We start from the raw sequence: 14,343 nt of genomic DNA on the forward strand, positions 1-14,343 counted from the left end.
CCATCTTATTCTTAAATAGGGGAAGCAATACCAGGTATGGAAAAGGCTGGGTGTATGCAGAGAAATGGACTATGTGGGAAGCAAACATTTTCTAAGTTTGAACTCCAAACTGAACAGTCACATAAACTTTACAAGATGAGTCTCCTGCAGAGCTTGTTAGAGATGACCAACACTTTCCGTGAGGATCCACAGTTTAAGATTGGCTGTTCTCTGCAGGGCCCATCACCATCTGTACAACTATTTCCAAGAAAAGGAAAGGCTTCTAACTTTACCAAACAGTTCAATTAATATATTCTTCTACAAAACATGTTCCAACGTCAGTTCGGGTAAAGGAGAGTTTCATAAAGCAAGCAACTCAGAAAACAAAAACAAAAGCTATTGCAGATTTAAGTAACCACTGCTGTATTTAAAAACACGTAAAACTGTTTTGAGACTTTCGTTGTGTACAGGATGAACTACGCTTTTTTTTTTTGAGGGGAGGGGGGAAGGCAAGAAGGAGGAGACAATATAGCAAAAACATATCCTAATTTAAGTGCTTAGAAAAAACGGCTGTATTGCACACTGAATGCTATGATGCTATATAAAAAAAAAAAAGTTATGCTGAAGCACTGACAAGTTGCTGAGCATTTACATAACGGTTCTGCTTCTTTATACAAGGAATTGTGGCATACAACAAAATCATACTCCCAACCAACTTTCCACTGTCTTCTATTGAATTCCCCTCACTGATTTAAAAGCAGGGAAGGGTCTCAGGACATACAAAGTAGCTGCACTTATTTTCCTCATACGCTGTTGTAATGGATGCAGAGAGTACCTGACAAAACCTGCATATATTTTGCCCTGCAATCTTAAAGGAAGAATTGACGTTTTCGCCTTCCATTTAGAGCAGCTTGCTAAATAAATTTGAAGCCTGGGACCCAACAAGACAGCAAGATATCTTTTACCTCTGCTTCTTTTCTCCTGAAATAAAACTCACTGCCCTACCAGAGCACACAAATAATAAATATTATGTAACATAGTAATATAACAAGACAGTAATATAATAATATAAAGAATAAAAATCTTATTTATACCCTCAAGCCTTCATGTTAATCACCTGCTCCAGAAGTAATTAGCACATTATTTCGTTTGATAGATGCCAGTGCAGAAGCATCAGAGAGCCACAAATGAAAAGCTAGACTACAGGTCAGGAAGCCCAAATAGCATTGTTAGAAAATGTACCGCTGTTAACAGGCAACTACAACAAGAAGCTTTTTCTTGCTTCAGTTGCACAAGAACAAAACCACAAACTATTATTAATTCCAAGAGAAGGGAGGAAAACGGAAGTCCTTCAGTAGTTTGAAGATCAGGAGAAGAGTCACTCCTGAAGAGCAAAGGATTTGTGGTTGTATAGGAAGGCCTCTAAAAGCAATAACGTAGCTATTTCACAGAAGGGACAACTAGGAAGAAAAACATTTCTGTCCCGATACACCTGCAAAAATGATGAAAAACCTCAATACAGATTACATCATAGCTCCTATTTCCCCAGCTCATACAGGATTAAGAGCAGCAGAAAGCTTATTTCAGGAAACATTAATTTCCATAACACACAATGAAAGATGCAAGATTATGGCCTTGTTTTCACCATTGAGATGTATGCTTTAGTTAGCTCGGGGGGCTTTGTTTGGGGGGGGGGGGAGCCCACACTCAAAAAAAACAAGAGAAAGAATTTTACAATAGTGTTACTACGTGAAGATAATGCGGACGGCAATGAAGGCCTGTTTGCTCTTGGAGGTCAGGGGTAGGCCAGCAGGGGGAAAAGGGAAAATTACTGTATATTCTTTATGGCAAAAGAATTTCTAAAGTTATAATTTCCTGCTGAAAGCACATTTGGAGGAGGGGGAGAAAAAGACATCCGTCATCAAGCCTTACCTGTCTCAAAATTGCAGGTTGTTATGATCCCCACTTAGACACCCCTTCCTCTGACATAAAATCAGAAATAAAAGAGAAATCCTTCCCTCCCCCACATTTTACATTTTGTAAGCCTAGAAATATTTCTTGCTGGTCAAGAGATACTTTACTTGAGTGCAAATACACACAGAGAGGGGAAATAAAAACCTTATGTTGCAGCACAGCTGACTTGAAGCTAATCATGAGTCATTTGCACAGCAAATGAAGTACTTGGTCTTCACTACTAGAGAAGTACAGCACTGAAGAAAACAGTGTTCCAAGCGCACTTAAGGCCTCCTGCCATGAAATCTTTTCCCTACGAACTGAGGCTTTCCATACCTTCAGATTATATCGTGCAAAACAAAGACGAACAGAAGAAAACTGTTTTCAGTAATTATACCAACTGCTTTCCTTCCTGCAGGAGTCAGGCCTCTTCCACCCCCCCACCCCCACCCCGCACTAATGGATGCAAACTGTCGACGGTGCCCTTTTGTCCAGCAGATTACTGCTACTTGACCTGCTTCTGCAACTCGATTGAACAAAACTCAGGTGCTAGACATCTGAACTGCGAGGAAAACAGACTCCCTGGTTTTCCTTCTTACCAGGGAGGAAAAACTTCTTGGAGAAGTACAACATAGTATCAAGTTCTTGCTTTTACTCCTGGGAATGAGTAGAGTTCACTAGGATATGAGTAGATTTTACTAATCTTTAGGAAAACTAGCAAAACATCCAAAAATAATGACTGCAGTGGGAGCATAAGATGCATTTGTTTTTAATAACTTAGATCAGATGCATATGCATTCTTCAGATGTATCGCAGAGATAAAAGTAATTCCGAAAAATCTGGAAGCAGTCAGCTTCTAGGGAAGGAAAGACCAAAAGAGATGCATAGGATTTAAGGTCATATGGCCAAAGGTTAGCTATTCACCTGCTCCTAACCTCTATTTCAAAAGTTGTTAAAAAGTCAAAGACGAAAAAGCTACAAAACAAACCCAGTAATTTGTGCCTTGCTGTTTGTAGTGTGAGAAAGTGCAAAGAAGAAAAGACTGGCAAGACCAGAGGTGGTATGCACTGATGCCATTGCCACAGAACTGGATTATTACAGAACGTTAAGCATTTCAGGTACATCTGTAACCTGATCTATGCTGATGCCTCAAATACACTTCCCAGATTTTTCTGCTAGTATTCCCCCCTTCATTTGCATTTCTGGTCTCTTTCCCCTACTTTGGCGATGAATCTCCTAAGAAGTCCTCACAAGTAAGCTGTAACACTACCTTTGGACTCTTAAGATTTAATGGGAAATACTACGAATTCAACCAATTCCAAAGTGAATGCACTTGCAAAATTAAGTGACTAAATGTCAGTTAATTATTTTCCTTCACTTTAATATGAGCATATTTTTAACAATTAAAGCAAACAAAAAACCCTTCCCTCTCCCCTTACACTATCCTTCCCTTAGGCAAAGGCATCAGCCTCACTCCTATTTAATTTCTTGACAATCACTTCCAAAAATACTATGAAAAGGAAAATGGTTTGTTTCTGCAATAAACGTTCTTTCCAACTTGGATGTATTATCTGTAGCTACCAAGTAGCAGTTATGGTTTGGAGTTAGATCTTTGCCACTTATGCAAAACAGCATGTGGATATGGAGAAGAACAAAGTGTTTGACCAGAAAAGGATTTTGGACCCTGCACATTGATTTTTTTTTTCTTTTCAGAGTTTTCTTTTATTGGAGTCCCATTTTATAAATATTCAAAATGCACAGATTGAACACCATGAACACAATTTATTTGAGAGCATAGTATTCATTCATATTAGCAGCACTCATCAGGTTTAAAAAACAGGATGTGTTACAATGACCATGATGTAGCATATTTACTTCTGATTCTATGTAAAAGGTTCCAACAACTGAAGAACTGCAGGAACTTCAGAGATTCAGATATTTAGTTAGTGGAATAAAGGCCATTATTTCGTTTTTAGAAGTACTGGAACCTTGCACAACAAGTAAATGAGTAGCCAAGCAATCTATTAGAAAATTAATTTAACTTACTGCAGTTAAATTTCTTCCCAGACATAGGATACAACTGATTCTGGACTCTGAAGTTGCTTCTCAGATCCTTTGAGAAAAAAGGCTGACCTAAAAAGGCTTTAACAGATTTCACTGACTAGACAAAAGCCCTAGTCATTACAACGTACATCTACTGCCTGACATTGCTTAGGCAGGAGTGGAGCTTCCAACACTTCCCCTGAGAGTTTGTAACATCCTGGCTTTTATCCCAAATGCTCCCTCAAGTGAGAAGAGCCCCCAGCACAGATTAAGTGCACACCAATGAGAAAAAGCTTCTCTGATCTGCAAAGCCTCTACAGCTCTCAAGTACATTATCATTTCTCCAGAACGAGAGGGAGGGAGGTAGCAGTCTTCTCTGCAAGGCAAGGACAGTGAAAAAACAGTAATATTTCTCCTTATTAAAGGGAAATTAGTTTTTCAGGAGTACAGATACAGATATTTAAATTGCAATATGGAAAAAAAAAAATAGAAAGCAATAATTCTCAATTCTACCTGAGCATTCTTAAGTATCTTATGACCTGATTATATTTACTGTTATCTGGCCTGCTGTTTCTTGATTTACAGATTTGCTGAACTGTTCCAGTACGAGGCCTCTCTTCCAGGGATTCTAAGCATCCCAATCAACCACTATCTTTTTAGAATGGTAATTTTAATAATGTCCAAGCATTTAAAATACAAAGATCCTTTATACTGAAGGGCTGTACCTAGACTGCTGAAAGTATTATTCCTCTGCACATCTGGGGTAGAGTGGGCTTTTATCCATTGGTTACTTCTGTCATTGAAGTGAGTACCTTCCCCACCCCCAAATCTTAAAAGCAGAGATTAAAAAAACAAGAGCGTTTGCCCACTGATTTATGCAGCAGGCATAAGAATATGAAACTAAAACTTGTCAGTGTGTCAAGACTCTTGGTACAAATTAAATGGGGAGGAAGCTGGTTAGAAAAAGTTATTAATGTAAAAGTCTAATGAAGGATTATATCATCACTACACTGAATTACTAGAAGAGTATCCAAGATTTTTGCAGGCATCCCAAAGGGCTGGCTCTTCTCTACTTCTCCCAGAATCTTTAAGCAGGTGATACTGACAGAAGCACCTATTTCTCCTAAGATGACTCTTTTTGCTTTTTCTCATATGTTTTAATCCAGAGACTGAGCTCAGATGCAAGAGCAGCTTACCCCAAGCCAGACAACCTGCAGCACAGTTCCCCTGCAGCAGGCAAATTTTGTCATGGAGAACTAGGACAACTAAAACCTCTGTGCGCTCCTCTCTAGTGAGGGATGTAAGTACTAACAGTCAATGGACATCAGTCGTGCTCACAGCAGCTTTTACAGTAGTTTGCCCATCTAAACTTCTGTTGATAAGAATGATTAACAACCCTCAGTGATCACTTCACTGTATTTTGTTCCAAGTTTTTACTTCTGAAGCTAAATGTTTTTGCAATGTCGGACTTTCTGAAGGAAAAAGCCTGCTGCATTATAATGAAAGTACACTTCATAACACTAACTGTGGCAAAGTATCAGTGACACCCACTCAAAAATTTAACATCTCCTTGAAAACACTTTCCCTATGTGATTCCATGTTACTGTATTAGAAGGAGAGTTCATTCATTATGCCACAGACTCACTTCTTTCAGCCATCTGCTACAGTTTAGGAAACTTATACCACAAGATGACCGTTCCTCTAAGACGGCTGGCAGTGACAGATAATATAAATTCAAAGGAAATATCCACTGAAGGCTCAAAGTGTTAAATTTCTATAATAAATGCAAGGCCTCCTTTTAGTAGCGAGCACAGGATTCAGAGCTTGAGCCATACCGTAGGGCTGTTTCCAAGGGATAGGCATTCACATGTTTAATTTGCTTGGTGGCACTGTCTCAAAGATAGCTGTTGTATCACAGCAGCAAGGATGGCAACAGCTTCCAGGTTCATACTTGGTCTCCAGTTTCAGGTTCTACTCTCCCATGCAGTTGGTGACAGCAGTTCCCACGTGCACAGAAAGAGGATCCAATTCCACATTTCTTTTGTGGAAAGGAAATGGGGCAGATATGTCTTTTTTTTTTTTTTTTTAAAAAGAAATCTGCACCCCGCTAGAGAGGCGCAAACCATAATTTGGGAAGCCTGGTTGTAAGTAGCGTCTTCAAGAGAGAAAGAATTCACCTGTTAGCACAAGTGTCTTTTTTTTGAGCTAGGACAGTTCTTCGCAAATGAACTTCTAAAATTTCACAGGGCCTCGGTAGCGAGCAGACTTCTGAGTTTTTGTAGGACAGCAGCTTGAGCTTTTAGCTGGAAGGAGTAATGAAAGGCTTTTGGTCATCCCAGGTAACTCTTGTAACACTTCCATTATGAATAAACAGGGGATAGACATACAGAGACACAGATAACTTCAGAAAGGTTTGCTACAATAGCTGCATCAGTTCTTACAGTTATTCTCCGCTAGGTCCAGTAAGCATAAGCCTTTGAAACCAGTTACCTGTGAAACAGTGACAAGCGCTATGTTGATTACATCTGGATGCACAGAACTGTAACATACATTTTTGTCTTCCCTGACTGTTTTAATTCATTCTCTGCTATGAGTTTTTTATCGCATTCTCTAAACATGCTGCAAAGCACCAAAGGAGAGACTGGCTCCCTTCCCCTCCCTCTACGCCCAATCACCTCTCATCTTTGTCCAGAATTTCTCACAGCAAAATTGCAAAAAAGACCACGAATACTCTATTTTCATATCGCCTATAAGAGGCAGGTAGGTCTCCATACAAATGGGACTAAGGGCAAAAGAAAGTCCAGAGCGGAAACACTATTCCAGGTAGGCACATATTTAAGTTAGGCTGTGCTGAGAGAAGGAATGCCAAAACATAACTTCTAAACCTGCCATAATTTCTCACTCCTAAATAACCCCACTGTCATTCAGTATGGTTTTGCCCATTCTGAAAATCTTTTGGTGAGCTCAGAACACCTTTGTTACAGAAATACAGTAGGATGTACACACACAGGTGAAATGAAAGATTCCCATGAAAAGCCAAGCAGTCGAAGTTCTGAGAGTGTTTCCAATTCCACAAACCTGCAATCACAGCAATTGTAAGTATTAATTTATCCTGCTGCACAGGAAGCTTTGTATTAATCTCAGATTAATCTTGAGATGGTTTTTGCATTTTCTGTTCCATAATCTTTGATCTTTCAAAGCAATTTGTTCTATAATTATCAGCTAATAGCTTTTGAAGTAGCTGACTGCTACTTAGAATTGCAAAATTTATAATTTCACATCAGCTGAAAAGTCAGCATTAAAACTAACCTTTTCCATTGTGTCAATGAAGCTACAGAAATTTATGCAACATGGGCAAGTCTTTAAATGACAGTTTAACCATTGTTTCATTTCACCATAAACTAACAGTCAGAGCAACACTTAAGTCACCGTGCTTTAATCAATACATCTTTCAGACAAACCCTTAGCAGGCCAAAAATTTACACCAAGTCCCAGCGTTCATACTAAGAGAACAGGGGGAGTTTAAGAGTTAAAACAATTGATATCCAAAGGGCTCAAAAAAAAAAAAAAAGGAAGAAGAAAAAGGGCTTTAGAAACATAGGTAGGAACTCCCCTCCAGAGTACTATTCACTGAGTACACTACCTTTGTTCTGACAGTGTCTATAACTTATGTGTATTTTATCCTATTTTTTCATTCATTCTAAAACTCAAGCTCACCTATAAGCCACTAAGTGAGTCCTCTGAGATAGAACAGTTTTTTCACTCAAGCAGCTGCAATATGATTTAAAAAAATAAGCCTCCTCATTTTAATCCAACTATCACAACTGTATCAGACTGCTTAGACTAAGTGTGTATTTGTGTGGTCTATGCTGAAATATTAAACAGCTCTTAACGTGCCTTTGTCCCTCAACTCAGAAAGGCAGCTACCTTCTGTCTTGCCTACAGTCGAAGAAATCTCTAAATCAGTCACATGCTCTTTTTGTAGACATTCCCAAGGGGCAAGAAGCAAACAAGAAAGTGAAGATGGAAGCAAAACAGGACACTCGGAGCATTGTCCCTATACTCCTACAGGAACTTTAACTTAGGAATTCAAGAGATCATACATAGTTTTGCAAACTGCCAGTTACAGTGATAAAGATTCATTACAAAGCAGCTTACAATGATGCTTTCTTTTTAACTAATATGGACCGAACGAAGAAAGTTTATAATATTTATACACTGCTAGGCATTGTCGCTGTTCCTGTGTACATGCTCAACAAGATCTGCCTAGGGAAAAAAAGTTACTAGAGTCTGAAGAAACTGAACCGTTCCTTCAAAATTGGACTTATATTAAACAAGTAAAAGCTAAAACTGACTTGTTTAAACAAAATCTCCCTTTAATGCTACATTTCTTCTCCAAAAGCAACTGGTTTTTGTGTTGAACAGCAATATTAGAACACCAGCCCCTCCCAAAAAACAAAACAAAGTTTAGGCCAGTAGGTTACTCCACCTTTGCACTAAGAGATCACATTATTCAGAAAAAGCATTACTCTAAGTCCCCTCACCAGCTGGAACTGGTGGATCCCTGCATTAATCTGAATTTGTGGAGTAACGCGAGCTGACAAATTTGTCTCTTGACCTGCTGGCTCACTTTCTTCTGAGCTCTTTTTCAACTCTTAAGTAGTTCAATACCCTGCAGCTAGTCATTCGAAATTAGCATCACTGACTATGAGCATATCAGAAGCAATATAATACCCGATTTAAAATAAATAAATAAAAGCTAAGAAACAAGGACAGGTGCCTACACTACTTTAGGGTAGATACTTAACGGAAGTGTTCAGACTGGGTTAAAAGGCCTACCTAGTATTGCAAGCAGGTGGTTAAGAGAGCATGAAGAGTAGAACACACACACACACGCTCCAGTGGATGATGAAGCACAAAGTCTGAAATGTTTATGGAGGAGAGACAGTAATGAAACACTCAATTCTCACCAAAAGGTATGTGGCTTAAATCATTTTTAGAATTAGAATAAAGGTATAACAAGCATACATTGAAATTATTTCTCAGTGTTTTTGTGCAAGAAGGAAGAGTGCAGGCAAGTGTAAGCGGTAAAGAGCCTGTCCAAATGACTGCTTTAGTCATAAAGACAACGGCTTATTAGCCTTCTTAACTCTGCTTTTCTTAAGAGGACTTTCCTGACCAAAAATTATTTTCAGCAAGACAGTTACGATAAACACATCACACCACCCGCCCCACATGCACACATAGCTGATGGCACAGATTCTTTGCAAAGAAGAACCACTACAAACTTTCCAGAGAAGGTATTCACATACAGCTGCATTTTTACCAACCAGAAGAATAAAAGGGAAAGGAGACCACTTAAATCCTTTTACTAAATAGGAGTTCTGTGAAAGAACTCTGAAAGCAAGCTGAAATCAACACAGTTTCAGTAGACCTTTAGCTTGCTGAGATACCATAATTGCAACTGGAAGGCAGGAGGGGAGGAAGCGAAGGCACCCCTTCAGGTATTTCTAGCTGCTCTCAGAGACAAGGGAAGACTGCAATTCTGTTAAGGCTAGTCCTGTTCATTAGTTGTCACATGTCTTTTGATTTGCAGAGAAAGGGATTCTTTCTAGCTGTTTTCATTTAAAAAGAGAGAGAGAGCGCGAGCGAGCGAGACAGACAAGACACACCAGCACCCCAAAGTCAAACACTCCTGGCCAGCATTACAGACAGCACTCACACCGAGAACTTGCATTTCTAAGTGAACTCCTACTCCTTTTGAGAGAAGAAACTCATTAAATGATACATTGTTCAGATCAATTAACTATGACTAAAATTTAGCTGCCGGTGCAGTGTAAGGACTAGAACATTTATAATATTCATATGCTGAAGATCTCTTAAAAATGCTAGAGAGTAACATCTTAAAATCTTGAAGTATTAAAACAAATTATGCATCTTCTTTCTGTGCAGTTAAACAGGTAGGTAGCTAGCCACTGCCAATGAGTACGAATAACACAAGGAGAACCTCAGGTATTTCCCATGTTTATGGCAGTGCTTTCCAATTTTGGAATTTGTGGATTACCTATAACAGCTCAGTAGTTTCAAAAGCCAGCATTCAAATGTTGATACTTCCAGGGAGCTGTCTGGCAGATGGTTATATGTTTTAACCACTTAACTCCACTAGAAGAGGTGCTTAGTTACCTTTTGTGGTGTTTGTACAGACATAACGATGGGGCACTACAGAGCCAGGGCAACAGAGCCTTCATGTATGCAAGCAGTAGGGAAGCAAGGGACATTCAAGTGGCAGGGATGCATGCAAGACGCCCATATGATTTAGACTTGTTTCCACATATTGACTTGGATACTCCTGTGAATCACATCCAAGCTTTTACCTGGGTTATGTGCCGAACTAAGTTTTCTTCCTGTTTAAAACCATGACTTACAAACCAGTTTTCAGTTATTTACAATGTATTAACAAAACTTTTAATCATAACTAAGGAGCTCCAACTACACCAGGTGACTTTTTCAGAATCTATTTATTGCACTGTTCCAAATGCCCAGAGTTCGTCATATTTTTCCTTTCCGAATACGACTCTGTTCTGGGTCCCAGTATAGACTGTGGACTAAACAGTTTCAAGCATGAAAAGATTAACTCCAGTTATGCCAGGACATACAACCGGAGCAAGGAGAGTATGGCTTTGTAGTTACACATGCTCGGCAGGATGTATTCATCTCAAGTGTGATTCAAGTCTCTGGCTAGATTCAGTCATGACTGTGTCTCTGAAACCAAACTGCCGTTTGCTGAACCAACATTTAGGTGCATATTGCAGAAGTCCGCTGCGCTGACTCCCCCGATATCTGCCTCAAAACTTTGGGGATCCAATACTGACTGATTGTTCCACAGGTCTGTCCCCAAAGGCAATGAAGCAAGTAAGAGGTAAAGGTTTCAGAAAAAGAGTCTGCAGTGTTCATCCAGAAAAACTGCCACATTGTGACCTACTCATTCCAACAGCCTGTAGTTACACAACAGTGTTTCCTTTATGAAAGGGGAGATTATAGAACAGTAATTATTCCAATAATTGGAGACACAAAGTTGGGTTAAGGTTATCTAAGGATCTTGAAGTCTCTTCAGACTCAGAACACTATTAGAGGTGCCAGCCTGTATGTTCATTTGGTGAGAATTTCAGGGTACCAGCTGCAAAGGCCATTCTAGGAGTGAGGATGGGGGCGGGGGGAACCCTAGTAAAACGGACAACCTGCATGTTAAAGTGATGCTATTTCAAATAGAGCTTGACCTGTAAAATACAAAAGGCAATACACTTAATACTTCGAAGTCCTAAATACTGATAAAATTCATAGGAAAAAGAGTGCTCAGAAATATGCTAACAGAATACATCAAGGAAAGAACTTAAAATGCAGCAAGACAGTCTCAGCTTGGAATCCTGCTAAAATCTGTTGCTAACTCTTAAGGACACTATTAAGGTCACTAATGTTTTGGGATCTCTTAGTCGTCCCCCCCCCCCCCAAAAAAAAAAAGAAAAAAAAAACAACCAAACAAAAAACCCCAACCTTCATGAAAGCTAAATATAAGAAAAGTTCAAATTATTAATTTTTATATTATGACAACAAGTGAGAACACTATTATACCAGCATAAATACATCACCATTTCATCAGATTAAGTTACTTTAACTTCAGAAATGGGCAATGTGCACGTTTTGTGTTCTAATACACGCAGGCTTAGAACTATTTCAGAATTTTCTATACTTTCAATAGAAAAGCACAAGACCCTGTACAGTTACAAACTATTCACCTTAAACTGCAGCTACAAAGCTCTGTTAGAGCTGGCCAAAGAACATCCAGCACTTAAACTGAACGTTAGTCACAGGCAATGCAGTGTGCATTAGCACTAAGATCAGCAGCACTTCCCTATCCCACTTTAAGTTTAAAGAAAGGAAAAAAAAGGGAGGGGGGAGAATTAACGACAGAACTAGAACCACACACCACACTTCAGGAAGTCATGCAATATTCCAAGTTCCACCTTTACAAACCTCCATCTTCTGTTGTCTAGGAATTACTTTAAATTGGACACCAAGCAAATTCTTCTTCTAGTAGAAACAGTCATGGTGACAGAAACAATGAAAGAAGTCATGGCAGCAAGTTCGAACTGTTACTTCTTTATAGATTACTGGAAAATTTGGATGCTTACTGGATACAACAGAGCTGCTGATACAACAGTTACAGTTAAACACCCACATACAAAGTTCTGGGAATATGATCTAGTTATTCACAGGGAGAAAGCTACTTAATGTTATATTCCATAATCAATCACTTCCAGAAAACAAGTACAGGACTACTAAGGGAGGAAGTGACAGTACTGCTGATAAAATTGTGCTGGAATCAGGTGTGCATTATCCACACTGAAAATCACCATAACATATGAAACAATTATATGCTCGCATCTTACCTCAAAGAAAAAAAAAAAAGAAAAGAACTGTTTATTGCAGTGGAGGAAATACAGCATTTAAGTTTAATTCTCAGATCTGAGTAAGTTCTAGGACAAAACTTAAGTTGTGCCCAGTTAAGGCCTTAGCGCACCAGAAAGATCAATTGTGAGAGCTCTTCAAGGAATCTCAGAATTTAAATCAGAACTAGCAGAAAAAAAAATAAATATAATGCTCTTATACCAATGGTCTTTCTTTTGGAATCCACCCTCTAACCATGACAAAGAAAAACACACAGAATAGAGAACCAGCTTAAAGCCATCCTAAGAGAATTTATAATTTTTCTTGAAAATTAGCCAGTTAGGAGAATCAGTCAGGAGAACAAGTGCTAATTTAGCTTGAATTTAACTAGAATCAAGAGGACGACTTATTTCAGCTCAGAAAGTTGAGAATCATAGTCTGAAAAGGCTGAGGAAAGCAAAGCAAGTTCAAAACCTACTGTATTAAAATAGACCGTATCAATACCCAAAAGAAAACACAATGGGTTCCTGTGCCAAGAAGGAGCAGATGGCAAGTCGCAGCAAAAGTCAGTAACGCAAAGGTAAGTTATAAGAAAACGCCCATTAGCAAGTTGCGCGCAAGTCCCACTTCTGGTGAGAACGTACGGAACGATTTCACATGGGCAAGTCCCACTTGCAGAAACCCCAGGTCAGGCATCACTGCCCATCCCCAAAAGCAGCTGCTTTGCTTCCGGCTCAAGGGTCCTCCCTCAAATTGCATTGCCTAGCATCTTCCTACAGCCCCCTCTTCTTTCCAGCCATCAATTTTGCATATTGGAAAACCCTCCTGTACAGCAGTTTCCGTTACGAGGCACAGCCCAGAGAATGGAGCACTGCCTTCAGCCTGCTTTGGCTGAAGTTTTAGAGCTGCTCTAAAACACAAGAAGAAATTAAAAGTTTTAACTGACAAAAGAATTGGTCACACACACAGACACCGTTCTGATGGTACCTAGGACGATTTCTGACTGTAGCTAGGGTGCTTTCTGTGGGCACTGCACCCTTTTATAAGTGGTGCCCAGCACAGTCCCTGTGCCCTTCATATCATGCCATGTTCTGAATGTCTTCTCACAAGTACCGAGCAGCCTGCGCTGCGCGGAGGCAGCTCCCTACAAGAAGGGCTACATCTCAGGCCTTTTCTTCATTTACTGTGGGTTGCACAGAGGTACTGTCAGTTACATGATTCTAGTTTTAATTGCTTTCTTTTCGCAGAGATTTCTTAGCTATATGAAGTTCAAACAGAAAGTCTGCTTCGGAGGAAGAGGGATAAGGCTCAGAGCTCAAATGAGCTCTTCCAGTACGTAAGATGCATATACTTTTTCTCTCCTCAGTAGCACTTAAGTTTTGTTTCTTCTCCGAATTTCATGTTACTTGGGAAGTGCCTTTTTGATCATAAACTGCTGAGAAAGCAAGAATACAACTAAAGAAAAGTAAAAGCAAGTTCTGATATTTGCGCCTCTCAACAGAAAAATGTCAAGTGAAATTTAATGAACTTCTAATTAATTGTGAAGCATGCTTTGCACTAGAACAGCTGTAGCTTTAAATGTGGAACACCGCAACAGTCATTTCTTTCCTCTAAATAATTCTAGATACCTAAATGTTGATTGTCCTACTGTGGTGCATGTTGAAACAAGTCACTCCCCCTATTCCATAGCTCTATTACATGCTTTTCTAACTTTTGAAAGACCTCTTCCAACACCAATGTTGCAATTGCTTGTAAATATAATACAGGTGGGAACCAACACACATAAAAGAAAAAAGCTCTTGCATCATTTTTCCCCCCCATCTGTAAGCTTCAGCCTCTGAAATTTGCTGCATGTTCCTAATCAGATAAGAAAACTGTATAGATAGAAGGATGCGTGCATGTTCATATTCAAGGAGATTTTAA

The 14,343-nt window shown here is 39.3% G+C and overlaps 1 protein-coding gene across 2 annotated transcripts in view; it reads right to left on the reverse strand.

Moving 5' to 3' along the window:
* The window catches only part of SNX9 (sorting nexin 9), a 65,876-nt gene that overhangs the window by 45,692 nt on the left and 5,841 nt on the right, over positions 1–14,343 (reverse strand). The window contains exons 1-2 of one of the 2 annotated variants that reach the window (XM_068938609.1): positions 8,815–8,892; positions 6,153–6,278 (exon numbers count right to left, since the gene is read on the reverse strand). The exons of the other annotated variant lie outside the window; for it this stretch is intronic. The gene's annotated coding sequence lies outside the window, so the exon portion shown is untranslated. Of the gene's footprint in view, positions 1–6,152; positions 6,279–8,814; positions 8,893–14,343 lie in introns of those variants that run through there. 2 annotated transcript variants of the gene reach the window in all.

Source organism: Struthio camelus, chromosome 3 (genome assembly GCF_040807025.1).
Source record: "Struthio camelus isolate bStrCam1 chromosome 3, bStrCam1.hap1, whole genome shotgun sequence".
NCBI classification, from domain to species: domain Eukaryota; kingdom Metazoa; phylum Chordata; class Aves; order Struthioniformes; family Struthionidae; genus Struthio; species Struthio camelus.